This window comes from Salmo salar, chromosome ssa03 (assembly GCF_905237065.1).
Source record: "Salmo salar chromosome ssa03, Ssal_v3.1, whole genome shotgun sequence".
NCBI lineage: Eukaryota > Metazoa > Chordata > Actinopteri > Salmoniformes > Salmonidae > Salmo > Salmo salar.
Window position 1 is genome coordinate 6,245,087 of NC_059444.1, and position 23,118 is coordinate 6,268,204.

Sequence of the window (23,118 nt, forward strand, 5' to 3'; positions counted from 1 at the left end):
AGGATTTCAATGTTGCTTAGCAGCTGAAACTGTAAAACTGGAAATAACAAACAAAAATATAAGACATTACAACCTTGCATAACATCAATTCACCTCCCAAGTTTAGATAACAAAAATTACGTCATACAATGCAATGAAAATGATGTTCACCTGAAGTGCTGGTACTGCTAGATTTGAGGCAGCGGCCTGAAGTGCTGAGTCAGGTGTTGTTGCCAGCCATAGCTTTCCTCAAGTACCGTACCATCCTCCAGTCCAACCAGCTGTGGGATGTTGACCCCTGTCACAGTGCTGTCCTTCACAACACCAGCAATCTCAGACAAAGTGGTCTTTCTGAAGTGCTGCTTGACGAGGCCGAAGCACCAGTCGGGGGAAAACTTGGTGTGGCCTGTGATCAGGAAGTGAAGGTCCAGACTGTGGTGGAGCTTGTGCATGGTCCACCAGGCACAATACCAGAGCACAAACTCGTTCTTGTTTTGGCCACTGCAGTTATCACAATTCAGGTCCACACATGTTTCCCCAACTCTGTAGTTGGTGAAAAAACCTATCTGGCTCTAGCCAGAATAGAAAGCGGAGTGGGAGGCCCGGGTGCACAACTGAGCAAGAGGACAAGTACATTAGAGTGTCTAGTTTGAGAAACAGACGCCTCACAAGTCCTCAACTAGCAGCTTCATTAAATAGTACCGGCAAAACACCCATCTCAATGTCAACATTGAAGAGGCGACTCCGGGATGCTGGCCTTCGAGACAGAGTTGCAAAGAACAAGCCATATCTCTGACTGGCCAATAAAAATAAAAGATTAAGATGGACAGAAGAACACAGACACTGGACAGAGTAACTCTGCCTAGAAGGCCAGCATCCCGGAGTCACCCCTTCACTGTTGACGTAGAGACTAGTTTTTTGCGGGTACTATTTAATGAAGCTGCCAGTTGAAGACTTGTGAGGTGTCTGTTTGGGGTCACCTCCCCACCTCCCCAAGAGAGGTTAAAGACACACAGAGCCTGCAATGGCATTACCATAATCTCTAGGCTGTGCCGAGTTCAACGAGATGCCCCGCTTGACCGTAGCTTGCTCGGTCTGAGCGCAGCGACCATGAAAAAAGTAGGCCCAAAATGAAGCCTGGCCCTAAATTGCAGGTGCTTTCAGGGGACAGCGGCTCAACCGTTAGGGTTAGAAGCACAGTTCCTGAGGTCCTCCCGATCTTGATCATGTGGCATTAACCCTTAACAGTGAAAAGAAGGTGTTTACATCAAACAGTTTTCAATGACTTCTCTCCCCATAGGAATACATTGCCTGCTCCCCTAAATTCAACCTGAAGCCTATGTGGGTTTTGAATGTCTTATGAACCTGTCTTCGATGACAATTCATCAGGCCTCTATGAGGTCTACCTGTGTTGATTCTAAGCTTCCTGGACAACCGGAAGTGGTTAAATTCACCCTAAAGGTGTTTTGATATACCAACCCTGCAGTTTGTGAGAAATAGTGCATTCAAACCTGTGTAAATCAGTCAGTTCTTTACATAAAGACTTAAAACTCAGGATTCTGTGAAAGCCTACCCCACGGAGGATATGTGTTTACTTTAAGCTTCCTGTGTCAACTGGAAGTGCCTTAAATTGGGGTCGGATAGGTTGTTTCGAAGGGTTAAAAAGGTCTGATCTTTTGACGATCATCATCAGACGACACTCCTAAGACATTATGTTACACAATACATGTATGTTTTGTTCGATAAAGTTCATATTTATATCCAAAAACAGCATTTTACATTGGCGCGTGATGTTCAGAAAATGTATTCCCACCAAAACTTCCGGTGAATGTGCACATCAGTTTACAAAAATACTCATCATAAACATTGACAAAATATATATAACAATTATTTAAAGAATTATAGATAGACTACTCCTGGATGCAACCGCTGTGTCAGATTTTAAAATAGCTTTACAGAGAAAGCACATTTTTCAATATTCTGAGTGCATAGCTCAGCCATCACAGCTAGCTATACAGACACCCGCCAAGTTCGGGGCCACCTAAACTCAGAATTAGTCTTAGAAATGTTCTCTTACCTTTGCTGATATTCGTCAGAATGCACTCCCAGGACTGCTACTTCCACAATAAATGTTTTTTTTTGTTTGAAATATTCCATATTTATGTCCAAATACCTCCGTTTTGTTCGTGCGTTCAGAGCACTATCCAAAGGCATAACGCGCGAGCGCGGTACCAGAGACGAAAAGTCAACATGTTCCATTACCGTACTTAGAAGCATGTCAAACGCTGTTTAAAATCAATCTTTATGGTATTTTTAACGTAAAATTGCGATAATATTCCAACCGGACAATAGCGAATTCATTCAAGGAGAAAAAGGCGCGCTCGCGGGATAGAGCATATCCAATCCCTTTGTTGCCAGGCAGTCCACTCAGTAACTGAGCTCCTATTATCTGCCCAGTGACAGGAGAATGCTCAAACCACTTTCTGAAGGCTGTTGACAGCCAATGGAAGCCTTAGGAAGTGCAACGTAACCCCACAGATACTGTAGTTCCGAAAGGGACTAGAAAGAAGAACTACAATTCTCAGATCCTCCACTTCCTGGTTGACCTTTTCTGAGGTTTTTGCCTACCATATGAGTTCTGTTATACTCAGACACCATTCAAACAGTTTTAGAAACTTCAGAGTGTTTTCTATCCACACCTACTAATAATATGCATATTCTAGTATCTGGGCCAGAGTAGTAACATGTTCAAATTGGGTATGTTTTTCATCCGGCCGTGAAAATACTGCCCCCTAGCCCAGACAGGTTAAAGACACACAGAGCCTGCAATGGCATTACCATTATCTCTAGGCTGTGCCGAGTTCAACGAGATGCCCCGCTTGACTGTAGCTCGCTTGGTCTGTGCGCAGCGACCTTGAAAAAAGTTGGCCCAAAATGAAGCCTGGACCTAAATTTCAAGTGCTTTTGGGTGACAGCGAGAGAACCGTTAGGGTTAGAAGCACAATTCGACCTCAGGAACATTCCTGAGGTCCTCCCGATCTGTGCAAGCCTAACATTGACCGTGTGGCATTAACCTGTTAGGGCTAGGGGGCAGTATTGACACGGCTGGATAAAAAACGTACCCGATTTAATCTGGTTACTACTCCTGCCCAGTAACTAGAATATGCATATAATTATTGGCTTTGGATAGAAAACACTCCAAAGTTTCTAAAACTGTTTGAATGGTGTCTGTGAGTATAACAGAACTCAAATGGCAGGTCAAAACCTGAGAGATTCCTTTACAGGAAGTGGCCTGTCTGACCATTTATTGTCTTTCTTTGACATCTCATTCAATTACAAAGGATCTCTGCGGTAACGTGACACTTCCCACGGCTCCAATAGGCTCTCAAAGCCCGGGAAAAACCTGAATGTCGTCATCCCAGCCGCAGGCTGAAACACATTATCGCCTTTCTCAAGTGGCCGATCAAGGGACAATGGGCATTAGGCGCGTGCACTGGTCGCCCCCGTCTTTGTGTTTTTTCCTCTGTTTGCCGAAAAGGAGATTCCCGGTCGGAATATTATCGCTTTTTTACGAGATAAATTGCATAAAAATTGATTTTAAACAGCGGTTGACATGCTTCGAGGTACGGTACTAGAATATTTAGACATTTTTTGTCACGAATTGCGCCATGCGCACGACCCTGATTTACCATTTCGGATAGTGTCTGGGACGCACGAACAAAACGCCGCTATTCGGATATAACGATGGATTATTTTGGACCAAACCAACATTTGTTATTGAAGTAGCAGTCCTGGGAGTGCATTCTGACGAAGACAACAAAAGGTAATCAAACTTTTATAATAGTAAATCTGATTTTGGTGAAGGCTAAACTTGCCGGGTGTCTAAATAGCTAGCCCGTGATGGCTGGGCTATGTACTTAGAATATTGCAAAATGTGCTTTCACCAAAAAGCTATTTTAAAATCGGACATATCGAGTGCATAGAGGAGTTCTGTATCTATAATTCTTAAAATAATTGTTATGCTTTTTGTGAACGTTTATCGTGAGTAATTTAGTAAATTGTTAGTAAATTCCCCGGAAGTTTGCGGTGGGTATGCTAGTTCTGAACGTCACATGCTAATGTAAAAAGCTGTTTTTTGATATAAATATGAACTTGATTGAACAAAACATGCATGTATTGTATAACATAATGTCCTAGGTGTGTCATCTGATGAAGATCATCAAAGGTTAGTGCTGCATTTAGCTGTCTTCTGGGTTTTTGTGACATTATATGCTAGCTTGAAAAATGGGTGTCTGATTATTTCTGGCTTGGTACTCTGCTGACATAATCTAATGTTTTGCTTTCGTTGTAAAGCCTTTTTGAAATCGGACAGTGTGGTTAGATTAACGAGAGTCTTGTCTTTAAATAGCTGTAAAATAGTCATATGTTTGAGAAATTATAGGATTTTTAAGGTATTTGAAAATCGCGCCCCCCAAAGGTGCAGACCCCGAATGCACCTCAAAAACAAAAACCCCACAAAAACAACCCCAAACTTAAAGGGAGGGAAGGGAGGGTGGCCACCGTCAACAACGGTCCCTGTGCTACACCCCCCCTTCCCAATCCTCCCACTACGGAGGTGGCTCTGGCTCTGGGCGTAGCTCCCGTTCAGAAGACTCTAGGCTGGGGAGCGTCGCTGGAGCCTCCTGGCTGAGGAGCGTGGCTGGAGACTCCTGGCTGAGGAGCGTGGCTGGAGACTCCTGGCTGAGGAGCATGGCTGGAGACTCCGGCTGAGGAGCGTCGCTGGAGACTCCGGGCTGAGGAGCGTCGCTGGAGACTCCGGGCTGAGGAGCGTCGCTGGAGACTCCGTGCTGAGGAGCGTCGCTGGAGACTCCGGGCTGAGGAGCGTCGCTGGAGACTCCTGGCTGAGGAGCGTCGCTGGAGACTCCTGGCTGAGGAACGTCGCTGGAGGCTCCTGGCTGAGGAGCGTCGCTGAGGAGCGTCGCTGGAGGCTCCTGGCTGAGGAGCGTCGCTGGAGGCTCCTGGCTGAGGAGCATCGCTGGAGACCCCTGGCTGGGGAGCGTCGCTGGAGGCTCAGGGCTGAGGAGCACCGCTGGAGGCTCAGGGCTGAGGAGCGTCGCTTGAGGCTCAGGGCTGAGGAGCGTTGCTGGAGGCTCAGGGCTGAGGAGCGTCGCTGGAGGCCTCCTGCGTGGAGCTGGGACCGGTCTCCCCGGACTGGCACGGGGCACACTGGGCCATGGAGGCGCACCGGCAGTCTGGAACTCAGAGCTGGCACACCCCGTCCTGGCTGAGTGGTCACTGTAGCCCGGCACGGGCGGAGCGCTGGCACAGGGTGAACTGGGCTGTGCTGGAGAGTGAGGGCTGCCGTGCATAGAGCAGGCGCAGGCTAAGCTGGACCGAGGAAACGCACTGGTGGCCAGATGCGCTGTGCCGGCACACTTCTTCCTGGCTGCCGGCCAACTCTCGCCCGGCAACGCTGCGGAGCCTTTATTGGCCACACCGGACTGTGTGTGCGTATGGGCGACACCGTGCGCATTTTTGCATAGCTTGGTGCTCTCCTCGTCACCCACTCCCCACGGTAAGCACGGGCAGTTGGCTCAGGACTCCACCCTGACTCTGCCCAACTCCCCGTGTGCCCCCCCCAACTTTTTTGGGGGGGCTGCCTCTCGCACTTGCCTTTGGGCCTATATAGCACCTCATAATAGCGCTGCTCTGCCTTTGCTGCCTCCAGTTCCTCCTTCGGTCGCCGGTACTCCCCAGCCTGCATCCAGGATCCCTTTCCATCTAAAATCTCCTCCCATGTCCACGACTCCAAATAGTTCTCCTGCTGCTCCTTCTTCTTCTGCTTGTTCCTTTTTTGGTGGGTGGTTCTGTCATCATCTGGTAGAAGATATGGTAGCCTCGCTCAGCGGGCAGCTGGAAGGCCACTCTGGACTTCTCCAGCAGGTAGGTCTCAATGTCAGCTTTAGCCAGTTTGCCTGATTGGAAGTGAATCCTGATGAATTTACCAAAGCGAGATGAGTTGTCATTCCTCACTGTCTTGGCATTACCGTAAGACTCCAGCAGAGGGTTAGCTGCAATGATCTGATCCTCAAGAGATCCCTGCATTTTGGTGGGGTCTACTTCCTTCTTGACACCAGAAACCGCAATGGTGGCAAAGTACTGGATGACACGCTTGGTGTTGACAGTCTTTCCTACACCGGATTCTCCGCTGGTTTATATGTGTCATAGGCGTCATAAGGATTGGACCAAGGCGCAGCGGGTAAAGTGCTCATACTTCATTTATTTGATGAAGACACTTAAACAAAATAAACGTACGACGAAAAACAGTTCCATAAGGCACACAGGCTATACAGAAAATAACCACCCACAAAACACAAGTGAAACAAACCTCAACTAAATATGGCCTCCAATTAGAGGCAATGACAACCAGCTCTTCTAATTGGAGGTCCTACCAAAAACCCAACATAGAAATAGAAAACTAGATTTAAACAGAAATAGAAAACATAGAACCTAAACCAAAAACACCAAAACACACAAAACAAACACCCCCTGCCACGTTCTGACCAAACTACAATGACAAATAACCCCTTTTACTGGTCAGGATGTGACAAGTTCCATGTATCATACAGTTATTTCAGTTATATTAAAACTAGGACAATCTGGAGAGTCCCCTGCTAATTAGAGACTCATATGTTTAATATATTGTGACAATAAAATAATAACAAAGCTCATAAGCAATAGAATGGCAACAGTCTTACCAGACTTGATACATATCAATCAAACAGGGTTTATTAAAAATAGACACTTACAAACAATTACAAGAACATGTTTCAATTTAATACAGTACGCTAAAAACAAGATATGGATTTATAAATAATTGCTGTTCATACCGAAAAGCCTCTTGACAGTCTTGACAGGCCTTTTCTATTTAAAACTTTAGAAGCGTTCATCTTTCCAGCTGAAATAATACATTTAATACAAATATTATATAAATGTCCTAAAGCAAAAATATACACAAATAATACATTATCTGATGAAATTAATCTTGAAAGGGGCACAAGACAGGGTTGTCCTCTCTCTCCACTCTTGTTTGCACTGGCAATTGAACCACTTGCAGAAAGAATTAGACAGAACCCAAACCTAACAAGCATCAGGATCGCTAAACATGAATATAAACTAAACTTATTTGCAGATGATCTCCTGATATACAGTGCATTCGGAAACTATTTGGTCCCCTTGACTTTTTTCTACATTTTGTTATGTTACAGCCTTATTCTAAAATGGACAAAGAAACATTTTTTCCCCTCATCAACCTACACACAATACCCCATAATGACAAATCAAAAAACAGATTTTTTGAAAATTTTGCAAATGTATTAAAATTTCTAAACAGATATATCACATTCAGACATATATTTTATTTTTTTATTCAATATATAAACAGACTCACATCCAGAGAAACCAGGGTCCAACACCCTGCTCAAGGGCACGTTGACATATTTCCCACAAGGTAAAAAATGGGGACCCGAACCAGCGACCCATCAGCCAACGGCCCAAGCTCCCAGCCGCCAGGCCACCAACCCTCCAAAGTCCCCACCACAGTTCCCCAAGAGTTGCCCCTCAAATATCTGAGAATCCCCCCCACACACAAAAAATCGAATAATTCCAATACCCCCCTGACCCCAACTGCACCAACAACCAATAAAATTAACAAAAGACCAAAAAAGAGGAAGACAAAGAAAAACTGAAAACAACAATGCAAAAACAAAGATTTCAATAATAAACTGAAATATCATATTTACCTAAGTATTTAGACCCTTTACTCAGCACTTTGTTGAAGCACCTTTGACAGCGATTACAGTTAGAGTCCTCTTGGGTATGACGCTACAAGCTTGGCACACCTGTATTTGGGAAGTTTCTCCATTCTTCTCTGCAGATCCTCTCAAGCTCTGTCAGGTTGGATGGGGAGCATCGCTGCACAGGTATTTTTACGTCTCTCCAGAAATGTTAGATCGGGTTCAAGTCCAGGTTCTGGCTGGGCCACACAATGATATTCAGAGACTTGTCCCGAAGCCACTCCTGTTTTGTCTTGGCTGTGTGATTAGGGTCGTTGTGCTGTTGGAAGGTTAACCTTTGCCCCAGTCTGAGGTCCTGAGCGCTCTGGAGTAGGTTTTCATCAAGGATCTCTCTGTACTTTGCTCAGTCATCTCCTAGTCCATCCCGCTAAAAACATCCCCACAGCAGGATTCTGCCACCACCATGCTTCACCATAGGGATGGTGCCAGGTTTCCTCCAGACGTGACGCTTGGCATTCAGGCCAAACAGTTTAATCTTGGTTTCATCAGGCCAGAGAATCTTATTTCTTATGGTCTGACAGTCCTTAACGTGCCTTTTGGCAAACTCCCAGAGGGCTGTCATGTGCCTTTTTACTGAGGAATGGCTTCCGTCTGGCCACTCTACCATAAAGCCATGAATGGTGGAGTGCTGCAGAGATGGTTGTCCTTCTGGAAGGTTCTCCCATCTCCACAGAGGAACTCTGGTGCTCTGTCAGTGACCATCGGGGTCTTGGTCACCTCCCTAACAAAGGCCCTTCTCCCCCGATTGCTCAGTTTGGCTGGGTGGCCAGCTCTAGGAAGAGTTTTGTTGGTTCCAAACTTCTTCCATTTAAGAATGATGGAGGCCACTGTGTTTTGGGGACCTTCAATGCTGCAGAAATTGTTTGGTACCCTTCCCCAGATCTGTACGTCGACACAATCCTGTTTCGGAGCTCTACGGACAATTCCTTTGACCTCATGGCTTGGTTTTTGCTCTGACGTGCACTGTCAAATCAAATCAAAAAAATCGAATCAAATCAAATGTATTTATATAGCCCTTCGTACATCAGCTGATATCTCAAAGTGCTGTACAGAAACCCAGCCTAAAACCCCAAACAGCAAGCAATGCATGTGAAAGAAGCACAGTGGCTAGGAAAAACTCCCTAGTAAAAACTCCCTAGAAAGGCCAAAAACCTAGGAAGAAACCTAGAGAGGAACCAGGCTATGAGGGGTGGCCAGTCCTCTTCTGGCTGTGCAGGGTGGATATTATAACAGAACATGGTCAAGATGTTAAAATGTTCATAAATGACCAGCATGGTCAGATAATAATAATAATCATAGTAGTTGTCGAGGGTGCAACAACCACGTCCGGTGAACAGGTCAGAGTTCCATAGCCGCAGGCAGAACAGTTGAAACTGGAGCAGCAGCACGGCCAGGTGGACTGGGGACAGCAAGGAGTCATCATGCCAGGTAGTCCTGAGGCATGGTCCTAGGGCTCAGGTCCTCCGAGAGAAAGACAGAAAGAGAGAATTAGAGAGAGCATATTGAAATTCACACAGGACACCGGATAAGACAAGAGAAATACGCCAGATGTAACAGACTGACCCTAGCCCTCCGACACATAAACTACTGCAGCATAAATACTGCAGGCTGAGACACGAGGGATCAGAAGACACTGTGGCCCCATCCGATGATACCCCCAGACAGGGCCAAACAGGCAGGATATAACTCACTGTCAACTGTGAGACTTTATATAGACAGGTGTGTGCCTTTCCAAATCGTGTCCAATCAATTGAATTTACCACAGGTGGACTCCAATCAAGTTGTAGAAACATCTCAAGCAGTATCAATAGATACAGGATGCACCTGAGCTCAATTTCGAGTGTCATAGCAAAGGGTCTGAATACTTATTTAAATAAGATATTTCTGTTTTGGTTATTATTACATTTGCAAAAAAATTCAAAAAAACAGTTTTTGCTTTGTTATTATGGGGTTATGTTGTGTAGATTGATGAGGGGAAAAAAATATTTCATACATTTTAGAATAAGGCTGTAACGTAACAACATGTGGAAAAAGTCATGCGGTCTGAATACTTTCTGAAAGCATTGTACCTGACCAATATTGTAAACTCACTGCCCCCCTAAATCTAACAGTAACTCAGTAATCTCTGCCTTCTGGGAATGCTACAAAGTCCAAAAGTTATGGGGCACAGTTCAAAAGTTGGCCGTCAGAAGTAGAAGTTAGTTCCACAATGTAAATGTACTTTTAATCTGTACGCATATTTCAAGACATGGCATTCTTGAAAAAAACTAAATGTTGAAAGTGTGTGTGGGCGACGGAGCAAAATAAAAATGGTGCAGTTTGAGGTCATGTGGCAGAGAGTGATGCAGACGCTGGAGATAAGAGTGTGATCAAGTGGTTCTGGGCAGGTGTGACATTGTTAATATTTGTGCGTATCTGAATGCTGTCATTTGTATGTGTATGTTCTGTATTGTAAATTTTTTTTTTTTTTAATAATCAAACCAGAAAAATTAAGGACAGCTGATAAACATTAAACCTCACCAATCAGAATATTTGCATGCAAATAAATGTCTCACGATTTGATCCAATTGCTTGAGCTGTGTTTAAACTTAACGGCACACAAGACTGTTGGCTTTCTGTGTCATGAACTATTTCCCTTTGGCTACAGTATATTATGATCTCTCCCTAGCCCCTGAAGCCCCCGTATCTGTGAGGATCTAGGCTGATGCCTGTGTTTTGGATAGCAAGAGGTCCTGCTTGGCTACCGTTATGGCCAAGAACAAACACAGCGAGATCAGCCAACAACAAGACAGGATCTTGGACCAGGCAGACCTTACTTGGAATATACAGTCCATGATTAAAAACAAATAAAGTCCTGCAGACACCAAGCCTGTGTCATAGGGCCCTGGTCAAAGTAGTGCACCATATAGTGAATAGGGTGCAATTTCAGATGCAGCCAAAATCATGATTGTGAAGTTACTATCTACACATTATATCAGTGCAATAAGACCTGCAATCATCTCTTACGCACGCACCTGAGACTTATAGTAACTAGTGTTGTTATATTGCATATCAGCATGTGTTTGAAAAGACAGAAAGACTGGAAGTCTACAGTACAGAGCCAGTAGGCAGGCAGGCAGGCAGGCAGGCAGGCAGGCAGGCAGGCAGACAGACAGACAGACAGACAGACAGACAGACAGACAGACAGACAGACAGACAGACAGACAGACAGACAGACAGACAGACAGACAGACAGACAGACAGACAGACAGACAGACTGGGTCTACAGTACAGAGCCAGTAGACAGACAGACGGTCTGGGTCTACAGTACAGAGCCAGTAGACAGACAGACAGACAAGCAGACATCTGTCTTGCACATTGCTGTGAGGAGGAGTACCACTGACGTCTGGGGAGCATTCTGAACCATGGCACTGTTTTGCCTGATAATTCCCTCAGTCTGGCTGTTAAAACTAGCCATGCCTGGGGACAGTACAGTCTCTATAACTTATAGGGCCACCTAGAATCAGCTGGATTGTAAATTGGATGAAAGTTGAAAAAGGAATGTCATATATGAAGGTTGAGAGAAAGAGAGATTGAGATAGAGGGGAAGGAGAGACACACAGAGTTACATTTCTTGAGAGAAAGAGAGATATTACATATTTCAGAATTCCTCTGGTCTTTGCTGCCGGTCAGGTGAGAGAGCAGAACCCCCACATGTGTTTGCTATACGCACTGGATTGTGGGGAGAGGTGCTTTCCTACTCTCTCTCCTGGTTGGCCCTGAGTTTCTCTCAATCTCTCTCCCCAACTTGGTCTCTCAGGGAAGCAGAGCCCCTGGAAAATAACGACTCTGAACCCCACAGCCAACTGTGATATAATGGAAAACACTGAGAAGTCTTCTGAGAGAATTAGACAGACTGACAGGTGTGGGAAAGAGACAAAAAAACACATCGCTACATAGCTACGGCTCCGCCTAACAATCACTTGATGTATCGCTGCCATCAGACTTTGAAATAATAAAAACATATTTTAGCTGACCTTGATTGGCAATATGGGTACAATAAAATATTTTTTGAATAGTATTTTGAACCCAGGAAAGACTGTCGTACAGAAGTATGTGGGAATAACCAACACTCTGAGGTTGGCATGGGTTATGCCGTGACCCGCTAACCTACAGTTGTTGAAATAATCAGTCCTGGTTGCTTGTGTGTAATGCTGAATGAAGGTGTTCTGCATGTGTGAATGTGTTTCTCACTCCCTCATCAGCAGAGTGTCGGGTCGGCAGGGTAACGTAATGTGGTGAATGTTAAAAGACCAGATGGTAAGAATTCTCTAAATTCACATTCTTGGTTTATGTCAGTGGGTTTTACTGTAGTCAGATTGTTACCAACAGTTACAGAGACGGAGTACCAATTTACTGCCTCAGCATGGTGAAAAGTCTTGTTGTCCAAGACAATATTACAGATATATATATATATATATATATATATATATATATATATATATATATATATATATATATATATATATGTGTATGTGTGACATTTAGCACTTTAACCCAAAGCGATTTACAGTCAAGCGTGCATAATGTTGTATGTATGGGTAGTCTATCAAATCAAAGTTTATTTGTCACGTGCGCCGAATACAACAGGTTTAGACCTTACAGTGAAATGCTTACTTACAGGCTCTAACCAACAGTGCAAAAAAGGTATTTGGTGAACAATAGGTAAGTAAAGAAATAAAAACAACAGTAAAAAGACAGTGAAAAACAGTAGCGAGGCTGTATACAGTAGCGAGGCTATAAAAGTAGCGAGGCTATATACAGACACCGGTTAGCCAGGCTGATTGAGGTAGTATCTACATGTAGATATGGTAAAGTGACTATGCATATATGATGAACAGAGAGTAGCAGTAGCGTAAAGCGGGGTTGGCGGGTGGTGGGTGGCGGGACACAATGCAGATAGCCCGGTTAGCCAATGTGCGGGAGCACTGGTTGGTCGGGCAAATAGAGGTAGTATGTACATGAATGTATAGTTAAAGTGACTGTGCATATATGATTAACAGAGAGTAGCAGCAGCTTAAAAGAAGGGGGGGGCACACAATGCAAATAGTCTGGGTAGCCATTTGATTACCTCTTCAGGAGTTCTATGGCTTAGGGGTAAAAACTGTTGAGAAGTCTTTTTGTCCTAGACTTGCGCTCCGGCACCGCTTGCCATGCGGTAGTAGAGAGAACAGTCTATGACTAGGGTGGCTGGGGTCTTTGACAATTTTTAGGGCCTTCCTCTGACACCGCCTGGTGTAGAGGTCCTGGATGGCAGAAGCTTAGTCACAGAGATGTACAGGGCCGTACGCACTACCCTCTGTAGTGCCTTGCGGTCAGAGGCCGAGCAATTGCTGTACCAGGCAGTGATGCAACCAGTCAGGATGCTCTCGATGTTGCAGCTGTAGAACCTTTTGAGGATCTCAGGACCCATGCCAAATCTTTTTAGTTTCCTGAAGGGGAAAATGCTTTGTCGTGCCCATGACTGTCTTGGTGTGTTTGGACCATTCTAGTTTGTTGGTGATGTGGACACCAAGGAACTTGAAGCTCTCAACCTGCTCCACTACAGCCCCATCGCTGAGAATGGGGGCGTACTCGGACTTCCTTTTCCTGTAGTCCACAATAATGTCCTTAGCCTCTATGGGCAAGGCGGGACGAATTCGTCCCACCTACGTAACAGCCACCTGAATTCAGTGGCGCGATTTTTGAATCGTTTGAAATACTATTACTTCAATTTCTCAAACATATGACTATTTTACAGCTATTTAAAGACAAGACTCTCCTTAATCTAACCACACTGTCCGATTTCAAAAAGGCTTTACAACGAAAGCAAAACATTAGATTATGTCAGGAGAGTGCCCAGCCAGAAATAATCAGACACCTATTTTTCAAGCTAGCATATAATGTCACAAAAACCCAAACCACAGCTAAATGCAGCACTAACCTTTTATGATCTTCATCAGATGACACACCTAGGACATTATGTTATACAATACATGCATGTCTGTTCAATCAAGTTCATATTTATATCAAAAAACAGCTTTTTACATTAGCATGTGACGTTCAGAAAAAGCATTCCTCCCGCAAACTTCCGGTGAATTTACTAACAGTTTGCTAAATTACTCACGATAAACGTTCACAAAAAGCATAACAATTATTTTAAGAATTATAGATACATTACTCCTCTATGCACTCGATATGTCCGATTTTAAAATAGCTTTTTGGATGAAGCACATTTTGCAATATTCTAAGTACATAGCCCAGCCATCACGGCTAGCTATTTAGACACCCGGCAAGATTAGCCTTCACCAAAATCCTATTTCCTATAAGAAAAATGTTCTTACCTTTCCTGTTCTTCGTCAGAATGCACTCCCAGGACTTCTACTTCAATAACAAATGTAGCTTTGGTCCCAAATAATCCATCGTTATATCCAAATATCCTCTGTTTTGTTTGTGCGTTCTAGACACTATACGAATGGTAAATAACGGTCGCGCGCATGGAGCATGGCGTGACAAAAAATGTCTAAATATTCCATTACCGTACTTCGAAGCATGTCAACCGCTGTTTAAAACCAATTTTTATGCCATTTATCTCGTAGAAAAGCGATAATATTCCGACCGGGAATCTGCAATAAGCTAAACAGCCGAATGAAATTTCTCCACGGGGGCGAATCGTGCACGCGCCTCATTCAATGGTCCTCTGATCGGCCACTTGGATAAGGCGATAATCTGTTTCAGCCAGAGGCTGCATCGTCATCGTTCAGGTTTTTCCCGGGTTCTGAGAGCCTATTGGAGCCCTGGGAATTGTCACGTTACAGCTAAGATCCTTACTCTTCAATAAACAGATGCAAGACGCACGACTCCTTGTCAGACAGGCCACTTCCTGCATGAAACCTTGTCAGGTTTCTGCCTGCCATAGGAGTTCTGTTATACTCACAGACACCATTCAAACAGTTTTAGAAACTTTAGGGTGTTTTCTATCCAAACCTGAACAATAATATGCATATTCTAGCTTCTGAGTTGGTGTAGGAGGCAGTTAAAAATGGGCACATATTTTTTCCAAAATTCTCAATACTGCCCCCTAGCCCAAACAGGTTAGTCTTGGTTACGTTCAGGGATAGGTTGTTATTCTGGCACCACCCGGCCAGGTCTCTGACCTCATCCCTATAGGCTGTCTTGTCATTGTCGGTGATCAGGTTGTGTCGTCTGCAAACTTAATGACGGTGTTGGAGTCGTGCATGGCCAAGCAGTCGTGGGTGAACAGGGAGTACAGGAGGGGACTGAGCACACACACCTGGGGAGCTCCAGTGTTGAGGATCAGCGTGGCAGATGTGTTGCTACGTACCCTCACCACCTGGGAAGTCCAGGATCCAGTTGCAGAGGGAGGTGTTTAGTCCCAGGATCCTTAGCTTAGTGATGAGCTTTGAGGATACTATGGTGTTGAACGCTGAGCTGTAATCAATGAATAGCATTCTCGCATAAGTGTTCCTTTTGTCCAGGTGGGAAAGGGCAGCGTGGAGTGCAATAGAGATTGCATCATCTGTGGATCTGTTTGGGTGGTATGCAAATTGGAGTGGGTCTAGGGTTTCTGGGATAATGGTGTTGATGTGAGCCATTACCAGCCTTCCAAAGCACTTCATGGCTACGGACGTGAGTGCTACGGGTCTGTAGTCATTTAGGCAGGTTGCCTTTGTGTTCTTGGGCACAGGGACTATGGTGGTCTGCTTGAAACATGTTGGTATTGCATACTCAATCAGGGACATGTTAAAAATGTCAGTGAAGACACCTGCCAGTTGGTTAGCACATGCCCAGAGCACACGTCCTGGTAATCTGTCTGGCCCCGCAGCCTTGAGTATGTTGACCTGTTTAAAGGTCTTACTCACGTCAGCTACGGAGAGCGTGACCACACAGTCATCCGGAACAGCTGATGCTCTCATGCATGCCTCAGTGTTGCTTGCCTCAAAGCGAGCATAGAAGTAATTTAGCTCATCTGGTAGACTCGTGTCACTGGGCAGCTCGCGGCTGTGCTTCCCTTTGTAGTCTGTAATAGTTTGCAAGCCCTGCCACATAAGACGAGCGTCAGAGCCGGTGTAGTATGATTCAATCTTAGCCCTGTATCGACACTTTGCCTGTTTGATGGTTCATCGCAGGGCATAGCAGGATTTCTTGTAAGTTTCCGGGGCTGAGGCCTGCACCTTGAAAGCGTCAGCTCTGCCCTTTAGCTCATTGCGAATGTTGCCTGTAATCCATGGCTTCTGGTTGTGGTATGCACGTACAGTCACTGTGGGGACGACGTCCTCAATGCACTTATTGATAAAGCCAGTGACTGATTTGGTGTACTCCTCAATGCCATCGGAAGAATCCCGGAACATGTTCCAGTCTGTGATAGCAAAACAGTCCTTTAGTTTAGCATCTGTTTCATCTGACCACTTTTTTATAGACCGAGTCACTGGTGCTTCCTGCTTTAATTTTAGCTTGTAAGCAGGAATCAGGAGGATGGAGTTGTGGTCAGATTTACCAAATGGAGGGCGAGGGAGAGCTTTGTACGCGTCTTTGTGTGTGGAGTACAGGTGATCTAGAATTGTTTTCCCTCTGGTTGATAGAAATTTGGTAGAACTGATTTAAGTTCCCTGCATCAAAGTCTCTGGCCACTAGGAGCGCTGCCTCTGGGTGAGTGGTTTCCTGTTTGCTTATTTCCTTATACAGCTGACTGAGTGCAGTCTTAGTGCCAGCATTTAACTGTGGTGGTAAACAAACAGCCACAAAAAGTATAGCTGAAAACTCTCTAGGCAAGTAGTGTGGCCTGCAATTTATCTCAATATACTCTACTTCAGGCGAGCAAAATCTAGAGACTTCCTCAGATTTCGTGCACCAGCTGTTGTTTAAAAATATGCACAGACCACCCCCCTCTCGTCTTACCGGAGTGTGCTGTTCTATCTTGCCGGTGCAGAGTATATCCCTCTAGCTAAATATCCATGTCGTCATTCAGCCACGATTTCGTGAAACATAGGATATTACAGTTTTTAGGATATTCGTGATAGTACCTCGTCTAATTTATTGTCCAATGATTGCACGTTGGCGAATAATATTGACGGTAACGGCAGCTTTCCCACTCGCCTTCTGCGGGCCCTCACGAGGCATCCCGCTCTGTGTCCCCTGTACCTGCGTTTCTTCCTCTTGCAAATAACGGGAATGTTGGCCCTGTCGGGTATTTGGAGACTGTCCTGTGAGTCTTGCTTATTGAAAAAGAAATCTTCGTCTAATCTGAGGTGAGTGATCGCTGTCCTGATATCCAGAAGCTCTTTTTTGCCGTAAGATACGGTTGCAGAAACATTATGTACAAAATAAGTTACAAATAACACAAGAAGAAAAACACAAAATAGCACAATTGGTTGGACGCTCGTAAAACTGCTGCCATTTCTTCCACCTCCATTTTAGGTCTAGTAATCAAACCCACTATCCTGGCGTTAAAAGAGCCATGCTCTACCAACTAAGCCTCAGAGGACCATGAGTAAGTTCACACGCTGATCAATCCAAATGTAAAGTCATTGCACCTAAATTCAGATTAATCTAATAATTCAAGTTTACATTTTAAAAACGAAATATTTCATCTTATTGACTAATCAAGGACCTTCACTCTAACTGTAGTGTTACTTTTAAAACAAAGCTCAACAAATGAAGTTCTTTCCAAAAATTTGTATTTATTCTTAGTTCTTCTCGGTATGACCTATAAAGAGAGAAAATACCAGAAACTAAAAAATAAAGAGACCAGGGGTACTTAAGAATGTTCCTCTCAGTAAAATGGTGCTCAACTCGTGACCCTAAAGCAACACAGAGAGACAGAGAAGAGAGAGAGAAGAGAGAGAGATTTACCATAAAGCAAAGCTCTCCCTATCCTGCTGACTACTGTGAAAGAGGATCATCAAATTGACTCCGTGTGTAAATAAATGTACTGCTAACTTTCCAGCCGCTAAAAGCAATGTGGCATTCTTTCTGTAATGCTAAGTCCTTTTAACCGATTCAGTACAAAGCAACCACAGTATATTATATTACTGTACAGTACGTATCCATGTCTCAATTTTTTACGTTTTAAAGGTTAAATAAAATTCCAACTCTCACTGAAATAATTGGCTGGACTTTTCCTTATTTTGAACAGAAATACTCTCTATTTCCACCTCAAAAGAAAACTCACCCTATCCTAGTGGAACTCCCTTCTACTACTCACCCTATCCTAGTGGAACTCCCTTCTACTACTCACCCTAACCCAGTGGAACTCCCTTCTACTACTCACCATAACCTAGTGGAACTCCCTTCTACTACTCACCCTAACCCAGTGGAACTCCCGTCTACTATTCACAATAACCTAATGGAACTCCCTTCTACTACTCACCCTAACCCAGTAGAACTCCCTTCTACTACTCACCCTAACCCAGTGGAACACCCTTCTACTCACCCTAACACAGTGGAACTCCCTTCTACTACTCACCCTAACCCAGTGGAACTCCCTTCTACTTCTCACACTAACCCAGTGGAACTCAGTTCTACTCACCCTAACCCAGTGGAACTCCCTTCTACTCACACAAACCCAGTGGAACTCAGTTCTACTCACCCTAACCCAGTGGAACTCCCTTCTACTACTCACCCTAACCCAGTGGAACTCCCTTCTACTACTCACCTTTACACAGTGGAACTCCCTTCTACTCACCCTAACCCAGTGGAACTCCCTTCTACTACTCACCTTTACCCAGTGGAACTCCCTTCTACTACTCACCCTAACCCAGTGGAACTCCCTTCTACTACTCACCCTATCCTAGTGGAACTCCCTTCTACTACTCACCCTAACCCAGTGGAACTCCCGTCTACTACTCACAATAACCTAGTGGAACTCCCTTCTACTACTCACCCTATCCTAGTGGAACTCCCTTCTACTACTCACCCTAACCCAGTGGAACTCCCTTCTACTACTCACCCTAAGCCAGTGGAACTCCCTTCTACTACTCACCCTTACCCAGTGGAACTCCCTTCTACTACTCACCCTAACCTAGTGGAACTCCCATCTACTCACCTTTACCCAGTGGAACTCCCTTCTACTACTCACCCTAACACAGTAGAACTCCCTTCTGCTACTCACCCTAACCCAGTGGAACTCCCTTCTACTACTCACCCTAACCCAGTGGAACTCCATTGTACTACTCACCCTAACCCAGTGGAACTCCCTTCTACTACTCACCCTAACCCAGTGGAACTCCCTTCTACTTCTCACACTAACCCAGTGGAACTCAGTTCTACTCACCCTAACCCAGTGGAACTCCATTGTACTACTCACCCTAACCCAGTGGAACCCCCTTCTACTATTCACCCTAACCCAGTGGAACTCCCTTCTAATACTCAACCTAACCCACTGGAACTCCATTCTACTACTCACCCTAACCCAGTGGTACTCCCATCTTCTACTCACCCTAACCCAGTGGAACTCCCTTCTACTACTCACCCTAACCCAGTGGAACTCCCTTCTACTACTCACACTAACCCAGTGGAACTCCCCTTCTACTACTCACCTTTACCCAGTGGAACTCCCTTCTACTCACCCTAACCCAGTGGAACTCCCTTCTACTACTCACCCTATCCTAGTGGAACTCCATTCTTCTACTCACCTTTACCCAGTGGAACTCCCTTCTACTACTCACCCTATCCTAGTGGAACTCCATTCTTCTACTCACAATAACCTAGTGGAACTCCCTTCTTCTACTCACCTTTACCCAGTGGAACTAACTTCTACTACTCACCCTAACCCAGTGGAACTCCCTTCTACTACTGACCCTTACCCAGTGGAACTCCCTTGTACTACTCACCCTATCCTAGTGGAACTCCATTCTACTACTCACCCTAACCCAGTGGAACTCCCTTCTACTACTCACACTAACCCAGTGGAACTCCCCTTCTACTACTCACCTTTACCCAGTGGAACTCCCTTCTACTCACCCTAACCCAGTGGAACTCCCTTCTACTACTCACCCTATCCTAGTGGAACTCCATTCTTCTACTCACCTTTACCCAGTGGAACTCCCTTCTACTACTCACCCTATCCTAGTGGAACTCCATTCTTCTACTCACAATAACCTAGTGGAACTCCCTTCTTCTACTCACCTTTACCCAGTGGAACTAACTTCTACTACTCACCCTAACCCAGTGGAACTCCCTTCTACTACTGACCCTTACCCAGTGGAACTCCCTTGTACTACTCACCCTATCCTAGTGGAACTCCATTCTACTACTCACCCTAACCCAGTGGAACTCCCTTCTACTACTCAGCCTAACCCAGTGGAACTCCCTTCTACTACTCACCCTAACCCAGTGGAACTCCCTTCTACTACTCACCCTAACGCAGTGGAACTCCATTCTACTGCTCACCCTAACCCAGTGGAACTCACTTCTACTACTCACCCTAACGCAGTGGAACTCCATTCTACTACTCACCCTAAACCAGTGGAACTCCCTTCTACTACTCACCCTAACCCAGTGGAACTCCCTTCTACTACTCACCCTAACGCAGTGGAACTCCATTCTTCTACTCACCTTTACCCAGTGGAACTCCCTTCTACTACTCACCCTAACCCAGTGGAACTCCCTTCTACTACTCACCCTTACCCAGTGGAACTCCCTTCTACTACTCACCCTATCCTAGTGGAACTCCATTCTACTACTCACCCTAACCCAGTGGAACTTCCGTCTACTACTCACAATAACCTAGTGGAACTCCCTTCTACTACTCACCCTAACCCAGTGGAACTCCCTTCTACTACTCACCATAACCCAGTGGAACTCCCTTCTACTACTCACCCTAACCCAGTGGAACTCCCTTCTACTACTCACCCTAACCCAGTGGAACTCACTTCTACTACTCACCCTAACCCAGTGGAACTCCCTTCTACTACTCACCCTAACCCAGTGGAACTCCCTTCTACTACTCACCCTAACGCAGTGGAACTCCATTCTACTACTCACCCTAAACCAGTGGAACTACCTTCTACTACTCAACTTTACACAGTGGAACTCCCTTCTACTTCTCACCCTAACCCAGTGGAACTCCCTTCTACTACTCACCCTAACGCAGTGGAACTCCATTCTACTACTCACCCTAAACCAGTGGAACTACCTTCTACTACTCAACTTTACACAGTGGAACTCCCTTCTACTACTCACCCTAACCCAGTGGAACTCCCTTCTACTACTCACCTTTACCCAGTGGAACTCCCTTCTACTACTCACCCTAACCCAGTGGAACTCCCTTCTACTACTCACCCTATCCTAGTGGAACTCCCTTCTACTACTCACCCTAACCCAGTGGAACTCCCGTCTACTACTCACAATAACCTAGTGGAACTCCCTTTTACTACTCACCCTAACCCAGTGGAACTCCCTTCTACTACTCACCTTTACCCAGTGGAACTCCCTTCTACTCACCCTAACCCAGTGGAACTCCCTTCTACTACTCACCTTTACCCAGTGGAACTCCCTTCTACTACTCACCCTATCCTAGTGGAACTCCCTTCTACTACTCACCCTAACCCAGTGGAACTACCGTCTACTACTCACAATAACCTAGTGGAACTCCCTTCTACTACTCACCCTATCCTAGTGGAACTCCCTTCTACTACTCACCCTAACCCAGTGGAACTCCCTTCTACGACTCACCCTAACCCAGTGGAACTCCCTTCTACTACTCACCCTTACCCAGTGGAACTCCCTTCTACTACTCACCCTAACCCAGTAGAACTCCCTTCTGCTACTCACCCTAACCCAGTGGAACTCCCTTCTACTACTCACCCTAACCCAGTGGAACTCCATTGTACTACTCACCCTAACCCATTGGAACTCCCTTCTACTACTCACCCTTACCCACTGGAACTCCCTTCTACTATTCACCCTAACCCAGTGGAACTCCCTTCTAATACTCAACCTAACCCACTGGAACTCCATTCTACTTCTCACCCTAACCCAGTGGAACTCCCTTCTACTCACCCTAACGCAGTGGAACTCCCATCTTCTACTCACCCTAACCCAGTGGAACTCCCATCTTCTACTCACCCTAACCCAGTGGAACTCCCATCTTCTACTCACCCTAACCCAGTGGAACTCCCTTCTACTACTCACCCTAACCCAGTGGATCTCCCTTCTACTACTCACACTAACCCAGTGGAACTCACTTCTACTACTCACCCTAACCCAGTGGAACTCCCTTCTACTACTCACCCTAACCCAGTGGAACTCCCTTCTACTACTCACCCTAACGCAGTGGAACTCCATTCTACTACTCACCCTAAACCAGTGGAACTCCCTTCTACTACTCACCCTTACCCACTGGAACTCCCTTCTACTATTCACCCTAACCCAGTGGAACTGCCTTTTAATACTCAACCTAACCCACTGGAACTCCATTCTACTACTCACCCTAACCCAGTGGAACTCCCTTCTACTCACCCTAACCCAGTGGAACTCCCATCTTCTACTCACCCTAACCCAGTGGAACTCCCATCTTCTACTCACCCTAACCCAGTGGAACTCCCATCTTCTACTCACCCTAACCCAGTGGAACTCCCTTCTACTACTCACCCTAACCCAGTGGATCTCCCTTCTACTACTCACACTAACCCAGTGGAACTCACTTCTACTACTCACCCTAACCCAGTGGAACTCCCTTCTACTACTCACCCTAACCCAGTGGAACTCCCTTCTACTACTCACCCTAACGCAGTGGAACTCCATTCTACTACTCACCCTAAACCAGTGTAACTCCCTTCTACTACTCAACTTTACACAGTGGAACTCCCTTCTACTTCTCACCCTAACCCAATGGAACTCCCTTCTACTACTCACCCTAACGCAGTGGAACTCCATTCTACTACTCACCCTAAACCAGTGGAACTCCTTTTTACTACTTACCTTTACCCAGTGGAACTCCCTTCTACTTCTCACCCTAACCCAGTGGAACTCACTTCTACTACTCACCCTAACGCAGTGGAACTCCCTTCTACTACTCACCCTAAACCAGTGGAACTCCCTTCTACTACTCACCCTAACCCAGTGGAACTCCCTTCTACTACTCACCCTAACCCAGTGGAACTCCCTTCTACTACTCACCCTAACCCAGTGGAACTCCCTTCTACTACTCACCTTTACCCAGTGGAACTCCCTTCTACTACTCACCCTAACCCAGTGGAACTCCCTTCTACTACTCACCCTATCCTAGTGGAACTCCCTTCTA